At 47.2% G+C, this 20,651-nt stretch overlaps 1 protein-coding gene and 1 pseudogene across 8 annotated transcripts in view; both read left to right on the top strand.

Moving 5' to 3' along the window:
- Window positions 1–20,651, top strand: part of sif (still life) — a 251,444-nt gene that overhangs the window by 18,847 nt on the left and 211,946 nt on the right. For 3 of the 8 annotated variants that reach the window (XM_065454836.2, XM_070538773.1, XM_065454833.2), the window contains exon 1: window positions 10,533–11,764. The exons of 1 other annotated variant lie outside the window; for it this stretch is intronic. The gene's annotated coding sequence lies outside the window, so the exon portion shown is untranslated. Of the gene's footprint in view, window positions 1–10,532; window positions 11,765–20,651 lie in introns of those variants that run through there. 4 more of the 8 variants (XM_065454839.2, XM_065454837.2, XM_065454835.2 and 1 more) reach the window with 2 other exon arrangements.
- Window positions 1,989–2,168, top strand: LOC135920550 (U2 spliceosomal RNA; annotated as a pseudogene).

The raw sequence follows: 20,651 nt of genomic DNA, 5'->3' as shown, positions 1-20,651 counted from the left end.
CGCAACACTTTCTTTCTTTCTTTCTTTCTTTCTTTCTTTCTTTCTTTCTTTCTTTCTTTCTTTCTTTCTTTCTTTCTTTCTTTCTTTCTTTCTTTCTTTCTTTCTTTCTTTCTTTCTTTCTTTCTTTCTTTCTTTCTTTCGCCCGTTTCTGCTTTCCTCGTCTCTCTTTCAAGAAGGATACTTGTGCCCAGTCGATAGACGTGTTCCTTTCACTCTGCGTTGTTTCCCCGGCTTCTTCCATTCCTCTGCCTTTCATCGCCTTTCTTTCTTTCTTTCTTTCTTTCTTTCTTTCTTTCTTTCTTTCTTTCTTTCTTTCTTTCTTTCTTTCTTTCTTTCTTTCGCCCGCACTTCGCCGCTGCTGCTGCGTGGTTTGCGTGTGTTTGTGTGCGTGTGTGCGCGCGCATGCGGGTGGCCCCACGGAAGGCACGAGGCGCGCGACCGAGCCGGCGACCGAGCGAGTTGCCGCGCTAAATATTACAGGCGCGCGCGAGAGCGGCGTCGACGGGCGACGCTCGGATAATAGGTTGAGTGAATAAGGCATTCTCTCCGTCGACTGGTGCTGCCTCGTCGGCGAGGGCCTGCTGCGTGTTTGCGACGCGGCGATAGGTCGCGTCCTTTTTTTTTTTCGTTTTTATCTTGGCGCGTTGCTTCCGCTCGAGTTACGCTCTTTCTCTCTGTTTTCTTCTTTGCGCTGGCCATAAAGTGGAGTTTCTTCCTTTTTTTTTTATTAGAGTGGCGTTGCAGAATTTGGGAGTGAATCCACCCCCGTCCACTCCTGCCCATCTTCTTTGCGACTGGAAAACGCATGTCGTGTGCTCTAACCGCTGTGAGCGTGATTACGTGAAAGTGCGTGTCAATGCGGGTATAAGCGATCGTATGCTGGCCAAAGCGGCGAGTGTGGTCTTGGACTCCAGTAGCGTACTCATGCCTAGCGGCATAGCAAATTTTCTTGTTTTTTTTTCCTAGTTGAACAAGATCAGGCTGGGTGACTCGATGGTTATGGCTTTCTGCTGTTGAGTATGCGGTTGCGGATTCGTATTCCGGTCGCGGCAGTCGTATTTCGGTGAGAAAGAATGCAAAAAAATAATAATAATATGAATGTCATTCCCCTTTGTGAAGGCATGTAACTGAGCATGTGTTGGTGGGCTAGTCGGTTAAGCATGATTACAAAGACGGCGTCGAATAAAACAACACACGAAGAAGGGGGACACGAGACAGCATCTAGGCGCACTAACAACTGAGTGTTTTATTTCTTGACATAGTAATGACAGCAGCTATATATTACTATGTCAAGAAATAAAACACTCATTTGTTAGTGCGCCTACGTGCTGTCTCGTGTACCCCTTCTTCGTGTGCTGTTTTATTCGGCGCCGTCTTTGTAATCGTAATTTGCGAAGGCGGAAGCGAGGTTGGGTATTTGGGCCCTTCAAACGCGAACTGTCCATTGCCGTGCGCCAAACACCGTGTGTACGTAAATGGAAGGCAAGGCGCGTCTAGTCGCTCCTCCACGATGTTGAGCCTCGGAAGCTGATGAAGCACCGGGACGTATGCATACCCACGTATTTTTTGCAAAACGCGGCACGACGCCTTTTACTAACGAATCCCGGCACGTAGAACAGACATGCACCTCACCGCACTCCGAGGGCACACACTGCTTCGCCATAGCCAAGCCGATCGTGCGGTGGGTCGACGTCCCGCAGTGCTGCAATGGCTGTGAGGTCACTCGAAAACCACAAGCGGTCACACACAACACAGGCCACACAAAATCGGTTCCCCACAGGCTCCCTCCGAGACCTGACCGTTGCCCCGGTGAAACGTTCCAAGTTTGCGGGATCGGGGCCACATGGACGGTTCGCATTTCTTTCCGCCTTGTGGTCCTAGCGGAGAGCACGCTTACGGGACCGCCATCACGGGAGAGCGGAAGGAAAGGAAAGGAGATGCGCATGCGCTTGGAACGCCGACAAAGAGAGGGCGGTGCGAACGTAGACATGGCCGACGTGAGTCAAAGTGTAGTATCTGTTCTTATCAGCATAATATCTTATACGGGTTGTATTTGGACCTAAGATATTGAGCTTATTTTTGCAAATTTGCAAAGTGTTTAAAACCTGCTTCACCTCTGCCGCGGGTCGGCTCGGTATTGCGCTATCTTCGAGATCGGCCCACGTATGGGGAGAAATTCTCAATCTACACGGCTTGATAGACGCACGCATTTTTTTCGAGAGCCTAGCCGTCTACTTATATTTAGGCGCCCGTTAAAAAAAATCACAGGTAGTCATTTCCTTGCAGTTGGCGAGTAGACCTGCTAAGGGTGCTAGTGGGGACTGTAAAGAGAGCCTAGTAAAAGTGCGGAGCCAGCAAATTATTCAATATAATTCGAAACTGCAAGAAACCTTGGATTGCATTTTAATATAATTGTGGGGTTTCTCTCTCAGTTCTCTCAGTTCTTGGTGCTTGTCATCTATTTATATAGATTGGTTAAGGTGATGTTTTTTCTTTACTATTTGGGGGGGGGGATATCAGCGCTTTCCCTGATGAGACAAGATTGCAATTTGCAGTATGGAATGCATGAAGCAAAACAAATAATTTTACCAGCGACACGCTTGCTGTCGCCTCTAAAATGAAGAAAATCAGAAGTGGGCTTCCTCTCATCAAGATGCGTAGAGCGGAGAAGCAAGATTTAAAGGCGCCTTGCTCAGACGTAGTACATACAAGCGCGACAGTACGTTGATGCTCGCAGCACGGCAGTTATCCCCTGTAAAAACGGCATGGCTTTGAGACAATGAAGACTAATTTTACTGAAGTTCCCGGCATTGGAAATGTAGAAGGGGGGAAGCATATTTTGAATTCTTGCTTGGGAGAATTGAAGAAAGACAAAAAAAGAAAGAAAGAGTTGACTCGCCATCCCGGCCCTTCGAAAGTGGATATTCAGCGAAGCTGTTGCAAAACCACCACTACAACTACTGAGGGGGTTTTGCAATGCTTTGTTGATGTTCACATGATTTCTTTGAGCTTGTTTTTTTTATTGAAACGTATGCTGTCCTTGGTGTTGTTTGGGCGATTTCAATGAATGTATGCGCGGTTCGCTTCACTTTGCTGTGCGCTTGTAGCCTCTGCCTTACGTGGGTATGAGCTATTGCGTCCTTTTGCTTGCTTACAGGGTTATAAGCCATTGCTGATGACGACAGATGCTCGTTTTGAGCTTGTTTGCAAGCTTGCATACAAAGTACAGCTTTTGAGCTGTACGTTGTATGCGCGATTCCAATGTATGCGTGCGCTGTTGGCTTCACTTTTCTGAGTGCTTGTAGCCCCCGCATTACGAGGAGGATGAGCCATTGCATTTCTGCTTGCTTAAGGGGGTATGAGTCATCACTGATGATGATAATTTTTGTTCACGGACGGACACGCAAAGTGCCGATCACCGGCAGGCTAACAGCTTCGCTGTAAGAGAATTGGCTGTAAAAGAACCAAACAGTCGCCCCACTTAGTATTTGTTGTAGCTAGTCGCGTCAGTGTGAATGTTGAAATCGCTTTGCCAAATGATAGGAAGCCACTCAAGAAGCTCTTTAATAGCGAAGCGTTGCGTAAGAGCTAGGATGTTACGTCTAAACACCGAAATAGTCTTCGGCAATACGTTAACCTAGTTAAGCACGGGTAAGGCCTTAACCAGCACGCGCCTTCGATATAAGCTATCAGAAATGAGGGCTTGACAGGCTGCGGTAGATGAGGGTACGAGCGTGGGCGATATCCACAGTGCACCTTTATTTTAGATCGTAAGCTTCTGCGCGTACTATCAGTGGGTATTTTTTTTTCTTCATGCCACATAGCACGTAAGCGAACAAATGTCAACACAGCTATCTGAATTTCATTTAAGGGCTCTCTTTGTGTCTCTAGGCAGGGATTCGTTTTGCCGGTGTGGGAAGAGAAAACGAAAGAGGATCTCACCTCTATATATTGTTTTGCACCAGTGGCTACTCATAGCAGGTACACATGGGAGAGCCCCAAGCAAGATGAAACAAATACGAATTTCATTTTACGAAAATACTAAACGTGCTTAGAAAGAGTTTGATGGTTGTCTAAAGGAGCGCCGCATATATATTCCTTTCTCTCGCGCGTGTCCCATGAGACAACGCCACACATAACCGCCGAGTCGTGCGGAGAAATTTAACTTGAAAATTTCGGAGTGGTAAGTGATGGAGAGGCTGACAAAAAAAAAAGGGGGGGGGGGGAAGAGAGAGGCCGTCAGGGGTAACGGGCCTGTGCTTGTGAGAGTGCTCGGATCAGCCCTTAGAGAAGCAATAGCCCGCATCCTCATTCAGCCGTGAACCGAATGACCAGGCCAGACGCCGCCGGCGGTGTTGATGGACCCATTGTGGATTTAGAGATGAAAAAAAAAAAATAGCTCTTGAGGTTCTGGTGTGGAGGCGTGACCCCACCTTTATCTGCCCGAAAATGCGAATGCGCGTCGGAAAACGCATGCTTTCATTTTTTTCTTCCCTTCAGGTTGTACTGCTAGTTACATATACTTAGGTGGCTACTTGAACCATCTGTGACTATTCATGCAATTTCTGTAGGACCACACACGTCAGCGAACTCACCGCAATTTCCTTCTTTCCTTCCCTCCTCTCTCTCTCCATGTTATCTTTGTTTCCCCCTTTCCCATTCCCCCGGTGTAGGGTAGCCAACCGGACGTTATTCTGGTTAAACTCCCTGCCTTTTACTTGTCTCTTTCCCTCCTTGAACCTGTTTTCAGGATTACGTTTGTTCGGAACCTCAGAACGTGACCGCTAAGGGCGCTGTGAAATTATATTCACATATTGCATGATTGTTCTGCAACGATCTCAGAAATAGATAAACGCAGACAATTTCTACTCAGGGTGAACCCTTTACGCATTTCAAGTAGTACTGTTCAGAACCGATCCAACGAAAGCAATGCATCGTGCACGCCATGATACGCAACCGTCAAAGTGCCCCTGCACAATTCTGTGGTTTATGATGAAATATTTCTAGAATACTTGGCTAATGCAGAAAGAAAACGAACGTTGATTAAGCGCTTCGTTTGGCGCGCTTGCCTTTTAAGCTCCTTTCCGTACGCCTGAACAAAATGCAGTTATGTTTGTGGCAGCACTCACATTTATCTGTCGGACCACGCAAGCAGCGGCTGAAATCTATGCATCAGTGAGGCGTGACGATTGTATTGAGATAATTAACGCGCGTTAAGGGCCCCGTGTCGCGACGAATCCGGCATCGGCGAAAAGAATTCCCTACCAAATCCCGAACCACGCATACCCAACCACTCTTTTACCACCAAAGTTGCTCATACCTTGGGCCCTATAGCGTAAAACTATTCCAATATGTTTTTTATTCCCATCTCCTGACGTCAAATTTGCGTAACCGCCGACGCAAGCATCGGGCGGTCACCCGCAGGGTTGTCTGAACAGACCCATCAAACGCTTTCCTCGTTCATAGGAGGTCACTTTTGTTTGCTTGAAAAACGAATAACATTGCCTACACTGAGCGGCTTGACTTATCTAATTGACTCACAAGAGGCGACGAGCACGCTCAATCGGAGAGGGATTCGATAGGGCCGATCCACTGCACCGAAAATCGATAAGTGGATGAAAAGGGTGGTGCCGGCGTCTGCGATTGGTCCGCTTTCCCTTACTTAGCTTGTAATGTAACTTAATCAGTTAATCACTTTGATTTCTCATAGACAAAACGGTCGCCTCATTAAGTAAGTTAGCTCAAGGGTTACAGAGAGAGAGAGAGAAGGGAAGACGGAAAGGCAGGGAGGTTAACTAGACTGAGTCCAGTTTGCTACCCTACGCGTGGGGAGGGGAATGGGGAGTGAAAGAGAAAGAGAGAGAACTTAAGTGTAGGTTGTCTATAGTCGGGCACTCAAGTCCGTTGCCTTCAGGTAGCGAAAAAGCGCTCTAACTGCTTTTTGGGCCAATGAGCTGTGAGGCCAGGCTCCCAAGATCTTCGCTTCCGTGAATGGCCTGTCATCCAGTCTATTTAATGCACACTGGAGAGTCTCACGTTGATTATCGAAGCGAGAACAGTGGCACAGAAGGTGACTGATGGTCTCTTCACACTTGCACTTAGCGCACATTGGTGAATCCGCCATTCCAATGCGGTAGCTGTAGGAGTTGGTGAAAGCTACTCCTACCCACAGCCGACACAGCAGTGTTGCGTCACGTCGTGGAAGGTTCGCTGGTAATGTAAGTTTTAGTGATGGGTCGAGACTGTGTAAACGACACTTAGAGTTCTGTGGTGTATGCCAGCAACCTAACGTGATTGCACGAGCAAGACTGCGAAGCTCTCTTGCAGCGTCGACTCTGGATAAAGGAATAAGGACTGTCGGTGAGCCAGCCTGGGCACGTCGGGCAGCGTCATCGTCGAGGTGATTACCAACGATGCCACAGTGTCCCGGCAGCCACTGAAATATGATGTCATGTCCTCGTTCAGATGCGCAATGGCAGGTTTCGTTGATTTGTGACACCAGCTGTTCATAATTACCACGTCGTAAGCTTCGCAAGCTCTGGAGGGCTGCTTTCGAGTCACAAAATATTGCCCATTTGTTGGGCGGTTCTTTTTCAATGTATTCGACAGCAGCGCGAAGAGCGGCCAGTTCAGAACCTGTAGATGTCGTTACGTGAGAAGTTTTTAACTTGATGACGACCGATTGAGATGGTAGAACAACGGCGCCCGTAGAATTTTCGGACACGGAACCATCCGTGTAAACATGAATTCGGTTAGCATATGAAAAATGTAGAAGTTCCAATGTGGTCTGCTTGAGAGCCGCGGTGGTCAGGCTAGCTTTCTTCACTATTCCTGGAACAGCAAGGTACACAGGAGGCTTCTTCAAGCACCACATAGGGGATGGCGTTCTTGTTGCGGGTGAGTGCCTCAAAGACAAAGAGTGCCGGTTAGCCGCAATCGATCTGGAGAACGCTGCCTTGGGTCTTTTCTCAGGCAAGTGAGCGAGATGGTGGTCAGGGACTCTGGATATATGGCGAACATGCGCCCGTAGTGTGTCGATATCTATATAGGTCCTTATTAGGTTGTCTCTCGCGAGGGCAATTGTTGCCACGGTTGAAGCATTTCGAGGTAGCCCCAGACATGTTCGAAGGGCTTGGCCTTGAATGCTCTGTAGGACATGGATGCTAGTTTTGTTAGCATTGGACAGCACTGGTGTGCTGTATCGCAAGTATCCTAGGAAGAGCGTCCTGTATAGTTGAAGCATAGATGCCACGGATGTGCCCCATGTTTTACCGGCAAGAAACCTTAGTATATGGGAGATAGAAGTAAGCCTCTTCTTCAAGTATGAGATGTGGGGGCTCCATGAAAGGTCTCTGTCTATAATAACGCCTAGGAATCGGTGAGTTTTTGCGTACGAAATTGGTTGGTGGTCAATAGAAATGGGGTACCAGGTCATGGGCTTGTGGGTAAAGGCGACTAAGGCGCACTTCTCGGTCGAAATGCTTAGGCCTTGCGCACGCAGGTACGATGATGTTAGAGTCACTGCTTTTTGGAGCCGTGCACGCACCTGGAGACGTGTAACTGCCGAGGCCCATATGCATACGTCGTCAGCATATATTGAGAGGTTTACTGTATGCGGTAGAACGTCGGCAAGGCCAAGGATTGCAAGGTTGAACAAAGTGGGGCTAAGAACCCCACCCTGAGGGACGCCACGATAAGTGTAATGGTCAGTAGTTCGGCCATCTGCACAGTGCACAAAGAAGGATCTTTTGAATAGATAGCTCCGAATCCACCGAAACATGCGTCCACCAATTCCATTATTTTCCAGGGCATCAAGGATGGCTTCATGCGTTACATTGTCGTAGGCGCTTTTCACGTCGAGGAATAGTGCAACCGGTATACGCTTGTGGTGTTTTTCTTGTTGTACAGAGGTGACTAGATCGATGACGTTGTCAATAGAGGAACGGCCTCTTCTAAAACCAGCCATGGCATCGGGGTATACGTTGTGGCGCTCAAGATACCATTCTAGGCGGGTGAGAATCATTCTTTCCATGACCTTCCCAACACAGCTGGACAGCGCAATGTGTCGGTAGGACGCTAGGTCAAGTGGCGACTTTCCAGGCTTCAGGAGTGGTATCAAGCGGCTGGACTTCCACCGCTCAGGAACGACGCCATCAGTCCATGACTGGTTATAACATTCCAGAAGTCTGCTTCGGCCATCTTCACCTAGGTGGCATAAAGCAGCGTAGGTGATGCCGTCTGGTCCTGGCGACGATGAGCGCGTGCATGAGGCCAGAGCAGCGTCCAATTCCTCAAGTGAGAAGGACACATTCAATTCCGGGAAGCGTGTCGCAGGAACCTCACCCAGAATTTCGCCACTGATGGTGACCACACTGCCCGCAGTCTTCACACAGAAGTCTTCGGCTATGTCGACCTGTGAGCGGCCTTGATAGAGGGCTAGGGATGAGAATGGGTGTCGTTGCTGTGGAGACGAGCCAAGGCCGCGCACCGTCCTCCATATGATAGACAGTGGCTTGCGGGGGTCAAGTGATTCGCAGAACGTCTTCCACCGTTGTTCCTCCAGCCTGTCCATACGACGTTGGATTTTCTTCTGTATACGTCGAGCGACTCTAAGGTCATGAATTGACTTCGTGCGCCTGTATCGCCTCTCGGCTCTTCTGCGAATGGTTCGAAGTCGCTCAAGCTCCATGTCAAAATCCGTACGTTTTTTAGCGGATGTAAATGTGTACTTAGACGATTCCAGTACACTTGTAATAAGATTCTCAATGGTGCCGGTAAATCCTTCTTTGCATGCCTCTTCCACCTTTGTCTTATACGTTGACCACCTTATATATACTTGTCGGGAAGTACAAGAGGAGAAGCTTCCGAATCCAGTGATACTTAAGTAGGTGGGAATATGGTCACTACCATGAGTCTCGATGTCAGAGAACCATCGAACATTTTGATCAAGTTGCCGTGACACCAAGGTCAAGTCTAAGCAACTGCTGTAGTTCGAACCACGCAAGTACGTCGGACTGCCATCGTTCATAATGCTAAGTTCATGGTCCGAAGCAAATTCCACAAGTTTCCGGCCCCTCGAATCTATTCAAGGGTTACAATTGTGCTATCTGCTATGCGGGCAATATTTAAAAAAAGATATTGTAGCTTAAATGGCATCATGACGATGGCATGACGATATGGCATGACGGGAGTCGGATGACTTAGCTGGAATGACCATGACGGGACGACCACGACCGCATAACGACGACAGTCTGACACTGGAGGCACGATAGCGACTGACGATGACAACGTCATAAGGGTGGCATAATCACGATTATGTGACGACAGGATGGTTACATTACTATGACGAGAGACAGTCGTCGATGGAACGACGAAGGCGGTGTGACGACGAGGGTATGACGACAATGATATGACGTCACTGAAGTGATGACAACGATGAAGCGACAGCGTGACGAAGACTGTGTGAGGGGCGATGGCGTGATGGTGGCGGCAAAAGGCATGGCGAGAGACGGATGGCAAAGCTGGATCGAGGATGATGCAATGACTGCTACGGCACCACGACGCCGAACACACACCTAGTGACCCAAGCTCTTTTAGGCCGGATTTACATAAACCGTCATACTCGATCGCCGGTTTCTTATTTTTAAAAAGTTAGGACACCGGCGACCTTAGGTGCATCGACCAAGGTTAGGGGTGTGCTATTTTTGAGGAGAAATTGGCAAGAAAACGCCGTTTCATGACTGACGCCAGTGCCCTGACGGTGACGGGACGGGACGTTTGACCGCTTAAGTGAATCTGACGTTAGACGAATCGGACCACTGGGTTGGAGTCAGTCAGATCACGAAGATGGAACGATGGCGATGAGGCGATCACGATGGCACCCTGAGCACGAGTCCGTATACCTACTGGCCCAAGCTGTCAGACAACTTGGCTACTGGGTCGGGGAGTAGGCGTGAGGACGATGGCATGATGAGAGCGAGATCACGAAACTAGAATGACGACAGCTGAATGACCACGACGGCATCACAATCGGGACTCTTACCTAGTGACCCAATCAGGTTGTACAACTTGTGCCTCTGGGTTCGCGTTAGAGGCTAGATAGATAGGCTCAAAACGGATGAAGTAGGCAAAGAATGCATGCTATTCGCATTAAAAAGTGTATATAAGGAGCACTATTGCTCAGGCAATCAGCACCGTCTGAAATTCTTTTTAGTTTCTTCCTTAACGTGAGCTTCTCTAGCTAAAGCGTCATATTTTGCCGATGATAGGTACTTTATATCACATACTGCAAGCTTCACGTGTCGATGAACTCAGCGCTGACATCCAATCAAGAAGACAGTTATCCCCCTTCCAAGTTCAGCGCTTACCTAGGTTGCTGCGAGGACAAAAAAAAAAAAAAAGAAAAGGTGCACGGCGCGAGCACTCAAACCTCGCAACACCGGCAATTTCTCGACTCGCACGCGAAAGTTGCAGCCACCGCGTATTTTCCGTTCCGCACCGGCAGACAGCACCGTCAATCGCTACCTGCAAGCCGCTCTCGACCCGGTCTGTTTATTATTTCTTCTTTCCTCAGGCGCATTACTACAGCGCCCTCCTCCTTTTGTTTGCCATAGCGTCATTTACATTTCGAACGGGTCAGCGAAACAAAACAAATGCGTTGTTTATTCGCCAAACCGCGCGGTTCGGCGACGCCGGTAGGGACCTCGGTGTGCCCCGTCGCGAAGTGGCGCTGTGACTGCGGCGGCTGGCGGCGCTGCAGTCGCGTTCGTCGTCTGCCAGAAGCGTCGCTCGCTCACGTCGTCTGCTCCAGCTCCTCATCTTCTCTGCTCGGCGCGCTCCAGGGAAGAAAAAGGAGAAAAGAAACAACAAAGAAACAGAAAAAGAAAGAGAAAAACATCGCAGCATCTCCACCCTTCTTCGTGCCTTTCACCTAGGCCGGGCTCTCTTTGTGTCTTACTGTCCCTCGCGTCGCAGCCTCCACTTTTTTGTTGTTGCGCGCGTTCGGTATTTGCTGTCAATTTCCTTTTTTTTTTCTCATCTGTCTTTCTCTGCGCGCCATCGCTTCTTGTACTTTCTTCTCTCTTCTCGGCACCGGTCTGCCTGCCATCTTGCGTCGTCGTCGTCGTCCTCCTTTTCGCTCTCCCGTTCCCTCGCTCTCACCGGCGCATCGTCCTCTGTAAGTCCACCGTTGCTCGCTTTCGCCCTGAACGTTGCTCGCTCCACCAGCCTCCTTCCGCGCACCTCAATGGCGTTGCGGCCCATACGCGTAGCGGAGTAGCTCTTCCTTCTCGAAGCCGTTGCAGCAGCAGCAGCAGCAGCGGCGGCGGTCCGTGCTCCTGTGCCGACAAACGGTGGCGGCGCGGGGTCCGGGCGTTTGTGCTCGTGCGTTTGTTGCGTGCGTGCGTGTGTGTGTGCGTACGTGCGTGTGTGTGGCCGCGCGCGCTCGCCGGTGGATGGACGTGGTGGACTGGACGACGACGGCTCAATGCCTCGGCCGTGATGGCTAGCGGGCGGGCGGAGTTGGCGGCGGCGCTGCGATACTGTACGGCGGCGACGACGCGATGTGCCTCGCCTGTCAAGTAGTAGCAGCCGCTGCCCGGGCGAGTGACTTCTCGGACGGCAAGCGTCGCCGGTTGCTCATCCGAGCGACGGATATGAGGCCGCCGCCGCTCGCTGTTTCCGTTGGCGTCGCTTCTTCCTCTTCTTCGTCGTCATCACCTTCCTCTCGCTCTTGTGTTTCTCGCTGCTCATCGTCTCGTTTCAGGTGAGCTCCGCGAGAACGGCGCAGCGCGCTTGAGCCGGATTTGGAGTAGAGAGAGAGAGAGAGAGAGAGAGAGAGAGAGAGAGAGAGAGAGCGAGTAAATGAGAAAACGTGTGATGTAAATGCGAAAGAGGTGTCCATTGTCCTTCACTCCGAAATTGGTTTTTCTGGCCATCGCCGTTCTGCTCGTTTTCTTTCGTCTTTTATTTATTTTATTTTTTTTTGTACTTTCTGAGCTTCGATGGTGAGGCGAGCTTCTCAGCGGGCTGGTGGAGATCATGCTTACGAAGTACGGACGGCTATTTCAGGGTTCCTTCTTTTCGAGTTTCGTCGGTGCTGAAGTCTTGAAAGCCACTCTGACGAGGAATAAAATTACGCTTTTTCTTCGCGCGCTATGCGCCTGTCGAGAGAAGGCAAGGTGGACTTTCGTTTGTGCGACGTTTGCAAGAGAAGCGTGAAGGAAGACAAGACCCGTCAGGAAAAGCGAGTGGCAACTCGCAATGTAACGGCATTCATTTGCGAATTGGCGTATGGAAGAGTTTGATGCCGTTTTTTCAAGAACCATGCTCCACTTGTTAGAAGTTGACCTCTTCTCTTTGCACATGCATGCTTCTTTTTCTTTTACTGCCTTTTTTTACTACTACACCTGCATGATAGTGCATGTACGGTAGTATCCAATGAAATGTAATTCAAGTGGAACCGTGTTGTTGCTGTTGTTGCCTATCACGTATGTGGTTCCTACCTACGATGGGGGATTGGCCAAGAAATGAGTGGATTATTCCAAATTAATATGGAGCATAAATGTTCGAGTATCTATAGAATTAGCATTGAATAGCGTAGAATTATCTGTTAAGAAAATCAAGAAAGCCATATAGAATTAGTAATAATTAATTTAAAAGTACAAAAAAAAACTCGTGCTTTAATAGAAGTTTCAAATTTTCTAATAGCACAGCATTTACAATATGGGGGGCTGCCTTGAAAGCATGAAGTGTCGTTATACTATACAACTATACAAACGCACAAACAGCCACTTGAGGACGTTTGATACTGCATTGTATTTTCAGCGTATATTTAACGTAACACACACTCTCTCTCTCTCTCGTGAGTGACAGGAGAAATTTCTTCAACAATTAATTTTTCCTCACTTTGCCCATGCTCTTATTCCCGATATACCGCCGAGAACGTTTTTCTACTGGGTTGTAGCCGATAAAAAAAAAAAAGAAGAACCTCGCTTCTCTCGTGGTACTACGCAATCATTCCAAACTAGCACAGCGTGGTAGTTCCGTTTAAGCCAATATCAAAGGAACTTCGTTTTAATCATCCCCATATTTCTCGTCATAATGAGAATGTAGCGATAACGATCAGAGCAGGCAGAGATCCGACTATGTGTTGTCTCTGCTTACTTAAATTTCATTTATTCAGGAGTTTACTGCAAACATCGTAGTTTGTAAAAAAAAAAGAAAAGAAAACCACGCGAAGTGTTTAACGGAAGCTCAAGAGAAAGTCTATTAAAGCAACGAAAAAGTTAATAGAAACACAAACTGATAACTTTTATGCCGACAGCGTTAATGGCTCAGCAATAATATTCATCACTTTGGGTGGCTCTTTACCGTGTACAGGATGCACGATAGGCAAGCGCTTTTTTTTTTTTTTGCAATCCGCCTTCGTCGGAATGCGGCAGCAGCCGCGGTCAGAATCGTACCCACGACCTCGTCCCTCGCGGCGCATTGAGGCTACACTTGTCCGCCCGCCGTTTTATAAATTCAAGTTTTCACCTTCCCCTGATCCTTCCTTCTGTTTATTAAGGTTCGATTTCTGTTTCGGAAGACTACTTTGAAAACAGCATAAGAGATCCGAGTCAAAAGACGTATAAGTGTGAAAGCAACAAAGACACGTTTCTCGTGCTATACACCGACTTTCTTGTTTTGCTTTTCGTAGCAAGCCCTCCTATTTCGCTATGGGTCAGAAAATAGTGTGAAAGTAACTTTGAATGTTCTGAACGTATATGCGAACGATAAGTGGAGCCAAACACGTCTCTCTCTCTCTCTCTCTCTCTCTCTCTCTCTCTCTCTCTCTCTGTCTCTCTCTCTTTTTTTTTTTTGCGGGAAATTTGCTTATTGTGAGAGTTTAGTGGATGTTCTAATGGGAGGTCGGTTTAATAAATAATTAACAAATTTGCTCCTTTGTTTATTGAATGCTTATTACGTCAGGTTCCACCGGGAATCAACAATCTACTGTGAAGCAGCCAACGAATAATAAATTAAGGGCCTTATAAAAATTCTTGGTGTCACTAATGGCGGCGATTATGGGGTAGGAACCCGTTTCAATTTCACGCTGGTATGGGCCGGGGGGGGGGGGGGGTAGAGTATCGAAGACAGCGGAGTGATTGTAATATTATTACCCTGACAAGGTGCCACGTTAACTTAAAGGTTATACATTGAGAGCAAGAATGTACGAATAGGGGATAATACAGAAGAGAGAAACGTGTCAAACATGATTGAACTAGCAAGGTCCTTTTTTTTTCTTAAAGAAGTGTTATGGAACTAAAGCGTGAAAGTTTGAGGAAAAACGAGCCTTTAGATTTTCTGCGATAGCATTATTTCCTCGCCAAACGCCGTGATGTATCTTGATTGACCAGCACTTCTATAGATGACTAAAGTTTGCTTTTATTGCTTACGCGTTAAAAAAAATTATTTGAGAGAGGCCCCCAACGTTTGCTACTCGAAAGGCAATCGAGCCGGCATCACATCACGACGCTTAAGCTACATAGAAGCGGGTGCGCCAAACGCAGCCCTAATCTGAATTAATGAACGCGAAACTCTGAAAATTGTTGTCGTTGAACGCCGCGAAAAAAACGATTACGTTGCTTCTTCTTCTGCGAGGAGAACGCAAGTGAGGGATGCTTACGCACTTGAACTTTACGAGAAAACAAATAAAAGTGTCGTAAGTTCAATAGCACGTGAAGCGCTCAAAGTGAGAGAAAGAGGGAGAGCCAAACTCTATTTTTGTAACAGCCACGGCTCATTAATTCCTGGTTAATTAATTTATTAAGCACCATTAACGTCCCCGTGAAAGTGCGAGGTGCGCTTCCCCCTTACACACCTTCTTCGAAGCTATTAGCAGTCTTTTCTTTCTTTTCTTTTTTTTTTAAATTTACGTGTGCACCTCTTACTCTTCGAGTTAACGATTCTGACCGATGCAATGGTGCTTCCTTTCGCTCGGGCTTAATGCAGTTATGAGACGGGCCGGCCATTCTTCGATCTGTAAGGGACGGACTGGACCGTTCGATCCGACCCACTTCAGTTTCGGGGATATGCGAGCGCGCGAGCCACTTGTGTAACGCCGCAACTTCAGCTTTTCTTAAAAAAAAAAAAAATCTGAATCCACGGTCATATAGCGAGGGACGTCCCAGTTGGGAGACATCGGATGATTTTCTTTTTTTTTTCCACCACCGATGATTCTCCAACGCGACCCGGCGACCAACGGCGTCTCTCACATCTACTGTGTTGCGCCTTGGGTCGTTCGACTCTACAAATAAATGAATAAATAAGTAAATAAATAAATAAATAAATAAATAAATAAATAAATCACAACTAGTGGGTTGAGCCGTAGCAAATAATAATAACAACAACAACAACAACAATAATAATAATAATAATAATAATAATAATAATAATAATAATAATAATAATAATAATAATAATAATAATAATAATAATAATAATAATCAACGAACGACAAAGAACTGTAGAAAAATAAAAAAGCAGGCCTCTTTTGGGCCCGCTATCGCGAAATCCCAAATGCACTACTCAAGCAGCTTGTGTAGCAACGTCCGTGAAAGAAGCCTCGCTTGCTTCATTGACCTGTCATTTGTCTTTCTTTCTTTCTTTCTTTCTTTCTTTCTTTCTTTCTTTCTTTCTTTCTTTCTTTCTTTCTTTCTTTCTTTCTTTCTTTCTTTCTTTCTTTCTTTCTTTCTTTTTAAGTTAGCCATTTAGCAATAAACGCACTTGCGGCAATGCTCCATAGTCATCTTCGAAAAGTTTGGAGATTGCCTCGCGTGCGCTGCCGTATGCTGTTGCGTTCTTTCACTGCTGTCCTGGACAGTTCAAGAAAATGCGCCTTGCGAACCAACATAGGCCTTACCAAGATGTGCAAAAGCGCTTTGCACGAGCTATCCCGCAATCTCGCATGCTTATGCGGTTTCGCTGACGACGTTTGCTGTTTTAAATATTGCTGATGTTCTGGATTTCGCCAATATATGTCATAGTGCTTTTTTTTCTGTTTTAATAAGTGACAACGCGGGTACCTAGTTTTGTTATCATAGACGATTGCAGAGAGAGAGAGAGAGAGAGAGAGAGAGAGGCGGGAGGGCTTGTAATTTATTTTATTCATTCATTTGTTTTGCAAAAAAAAAAAAAAGCTGTGGGTCTCTTAATGTCTATACATACAGGAGGGGGCGCACGTGATGTTATATATACTATGAATGAATGAACGGAGGACCCGTCAAGAAAAGCCGCAGTATGTAATAATTTCAAAAAAAAAGTCTGGGGTTACACACAAATTTGAACTAGAAATAAAATACAGCAACTGTGGTGTCTGCAACTATGCGAGGGAAGACGCTACAACTCTCACAGTCACAGTGCAGTCGTCTGCAGTAAACAGGAAAAAAGAAAAAAAAGAAAGAAAGAGAGAGGGAAGCTATTTATACTCTGATTGTTATCGTCGGTTCTTCTTTGTCAATATATTGATATTGTCGTTGTCCACATATCGAGCATCAGGAGACCACTTGTCGCCGAAAAGCTGATTGCTTGTAACGGTAAGTTGCCTGGCGACTGAGCCATTGTACCTTCCACGCGGCCATTAAACAGCCTGGGAGGCGGAGGTCAACGGCACCGCGTGTAAAACAAAAAAAAAAAAAGAAAGAGCGTTGGTATAGGCGTCGGTGCATTGATCGCGGGGAAGTGTTTACGCTACAGGTAGCCGTGCTGTCACATTGTCAATTCGGTGTCCGTCAGAGCGGATCTGACGTTTTCAGGTCAGCCGCGCCCCCTTGTTCTCCAACGTTTGCTAACATTTTCTTTCTCTCGTTTTTCTTTTGCAACCATTTTTCTTTTTTAAGTTGTACTTAGCGGTACGCTCGTTATTTTTCTAGCGCACGCCTCCCCTCGCTTGCGCGTGGGCGGCGTCGGCCTTCGCCATACCGGAAGTGACGCGCGTGATCTTTCGTTATAAGGACGCGACGTCTAGCAGCCTATCTCGGGAAGAAAGAACGAGCCGGATGTGACGTTCTCTTGCACCTCACCGTTTGCCATGCTCATTTCGTCTGTCTCGGGGCAATTTCGGACGATCTCTCGTTGAGCTAAACTTGACCGTAAGGAAAGAAAAGAGCTGTTAAAATTAAACTGCGGGGTTTAATGCCCCGAAGCTGGGATTTATATGAGGAAACACCTTAGTGGAGTGCTCTGTAGGCTTCCTTGAAACGCGAGCCTAAACATTAGCACACGTGCGTTTTGTTGCCTTTCGCTCCTAAAGAAATGCGGACGGGAGCCGATCCCGCGACCTCCCGCTTGGCAACTGAACGCCGTAGCCACCAAGTTACGCGGCGAGTAGACAAAAGCGCTCTTCTTTTTGGTAACGTAGGTAGTGTCTGTGATACTTCTGAGGCTTGAGCGCGGGCTTGTTGATTCATGTATCATCATCATCATCATCATCATCATCATCATCATCATCATCATCATCATCATCATTATTATTATTATTATTATTATTATTATTATTATTATTATTATTATTATTATTATTATTATTATTATTATTATTATTACCGGTTGCGTTAGAGTCAGCGCTCGGGTTCGTCGGATGCCCGTTTTCCGCGTCTCTGTGTGTAGGCTGCGCTGTACGAAAAAAAAAAGAGTAAAAGAAATGCACCGGCCCTGCCTCGTGCGAAACGCTGAATCACGCTACACATTGTTTGAACACTGGACCCAACCAGGTGATCGGAACGGGCGCTTGAACGAGTGGGGACCCAGACATATAAAAAGTTTCGCACGCTTCACAAGCTCAAACTGAACCCAACACGTATACGGTGCACTTTACACCGTCTCGGTGTCGCGTTCACCAGGAGGTGGGGTGACACTGGCACTAACTGAGAACACTTTTTCAGGTACCAGAAACACTAGCATATACGTGTTTTTTTTTTTTTTTTGCTCTCTTGTCCTGCTTACGGTGCGAGGACGGCAGTAGCTGGTCTGTCTGAACGGTTGAGCACTTCGAGAGCACGCCATAATCAGACGACATTGTTGTGGGTCCTCGGCCAGAACGCAAACAGCGCAGTCGAGATTACAAAGTCAGCTCTAGCCCTTTTGCAAGCCACTGGACTAGACAAACGGTTTTATGGATGCCCTAACGACGTCGTTGTTTATTAAATGATAAGATAATGGGAAAATAGGGCACAGAAGGGTTTGCTATCCTAATCGTCAAGATAGAGAGAGAGAGATAATGAAGGGAAACGCAGGGAGGTTAACCAAGTCCCAATATACTGTTTGCCAGCTGGCATCCGGGGAGGGGAAAAAGGGAGGATAATATACGTATAAATGTGCCGGATTCACCGAGGGATGCGCTGTAATCTCTTGTATGGAGGAGTGCTCCACAAGCTACCGTTCATTGCGTGCGCAGAAAATCCAAAAGTGGTCTCACCGATTGTGAGCACAGAAGATCATGGGCTTCCTTCGGACAACTGCCTTGCCGAGCGACTTTTATATATATATATATATATATATATATATATATATATATATATATATATATATATATATATATATATATATATATATATATATATATATATATATATATATATATATATATATATATATATACATATATATATGTATATATATATGTATATAACAACACATCAACGTGTTTTGATTTTGAGCGTCTTGTTGTTGTTTCCTCATGTGTTGAGCTCTCTCCCTGATGTTCTGGCACTCTCTCTTTCGCTTCTCTATAGACGAGGCAACCTAAAGTTTGCCCGCGCGGCACCAGCGCCGAATGCTCCCCTAGCGGACCAATGGAAGTTTGGAGGGTCGTCGCTGCGCTGGCGCGCGCCCGTGTTCTGTACGGCGGGAGCGCTCGTGCGCGTGGTTTTTGCGATGCCGAGTGCGACCTCATCAGCCAGGAAAGGTGGCACGCAATACTGATGTGTTGTTGATTGCCACAGCAGCCTCGAAAACACGAAAGGTCCTACGCCGCCCGTGAAGTTCTACAGATTTCCTGGGAAGTGGGACGATAAGGACAGACGACAAGCATGGATAACTGCAGTGCGCGGCCGAGTCGAGTAAGTCTCATACTTTCGCATTCGCGTGTAATATCTTGAAAGCGGAATAGTCATATGCCTGTTTTTAGTGCACGGCCGTTTGTTTAGTCGTGTCGCGTTGTTGAATTGTGGTGGCATCCGCCGTTTGTTAGCGGTAAATGCAGGCGTGTTGCGCCGCTAAGCTCTACGACGCGTGCTCGATTCCCAGCCACGGCGGCCGCATTTCGATAGGGGCAAAATGCAAGAACACCCTTGTTACCGTGTGCTTTGATTTTTGTGCACGTTAAAGAACCCCCAGAGCTTAAAATTATTCCTGAGACTCCCCATTACAGCGGGCTTCATATTGATTTCGTGGTTTTGGCACGGTTTTGGCACTTGGAACCTCCGAATTTATTTGATTGCACTGTGCCTTCCCTCGCGATTGGCATGGACGAGCTCAAGAGAGTTATTTCCTTTTTCCAAACGCTGCAACTTAAATTACTAGTTGTGCAGGTAACGAAAGGGGCCGCGCGCTACTTGTGTGTGGTATCAGACCGTATTTAATGCAAGCCGCGGTCGTCGCGTGCGTCGGGAAGCGGCAGATCGGATAGCAACCGCTCGAGACGTGCGCGTTATGTTTGTTGTTTCCCCATGCTTTCTAAGTATCTAAGTGTGCAAGTATCGTAACTTGTAGTGGTAGCACTCTTGTAGAATATGCACACAATCACAGGAACGTTACCTTTGCAAACATATTATTGGGAGTAATTTAATCCCCACAACAAATAGGCATACATACTGTTTCACTCATATGCGATGCAGATGGAAGCGGCGCCAAACAGACCAATGGCAATCACAACAGTCTTCTCAGCAGTCAGCACCACTGGGACATGTGCTTTCCTACTGCAGCGACGCAGCTCTTGAGCAGCGGCAAGACACGTGTGAAACAGACTCCAGAACAAGCCTTTGTGAAGTGACGGAACCATCAAGAAGCAGCCCAATGGATCTGCAGTCACCGAGTAGTATGACAACAGAAGTTTCTGCTGCCAGTGTGACTTATGTTGTAATTGAAATAAATGTGGCTAAATTTCTGAACATAGTGCGTACCTCTAACTCGACGTCGTCTACGATCTTGTCGGACACCTGTGACACGCACTTGGCTTTCACTATCACATCACCGTCCACAATTAGTTCAACGCCGTACACGTTCGGAAGCAGACGCTCCCCTATCGTGAGGTTGCCGCCACGAAAAAAAGCTGTCGGCGTCGGCAGCCTTCTTGCAACCGCACGGCAATCTTTGCATGGCTGTTGCGCAAGCAGGCGATCTGCCGCCGTCGAAAACGGAGCGCCGTGAGCACGAGCAGCGAAGAAAAGCGCGGACAACACAATGTAAACAAAGCGGAGACTGCGCCACGGCGCGACCGCCCGGCTTGACGCTTCCACATTGGGGGCGCTGTCAAGAGGCGCAGTAGCGCCGCCTGGCCATGGTTTTCTTGTCTATTTGTAACAGTAATAAAAAAATATATAAGCTCCTGCGACTAAGGAATGTAAGAAAGAAAAAATGATAAAATGAAGACACTATGGCACAAAGGAAAA

This window comes from Dermacentor albipictus, chromosome 5 (genome assembly GCF_038994185.2).
Source record: "Dermacentor albipictus isolate Rhodes 1998 colony chromosome 5, USDA_Dalb.pri_finalv2, whole genome shotgun sequence".
Lineage (NCBI taxonomy): Eukaryota > Metazoa > Arthropoda > Arachnida > Ixodida > Ixodidae > Dermacentor > Dermacentor albipictus.
The sequence above is the reverse complement of the archived record's forward strand: the minus strand, read 5'-3'. Positions and strand labels throughout refer to the sequence as shown.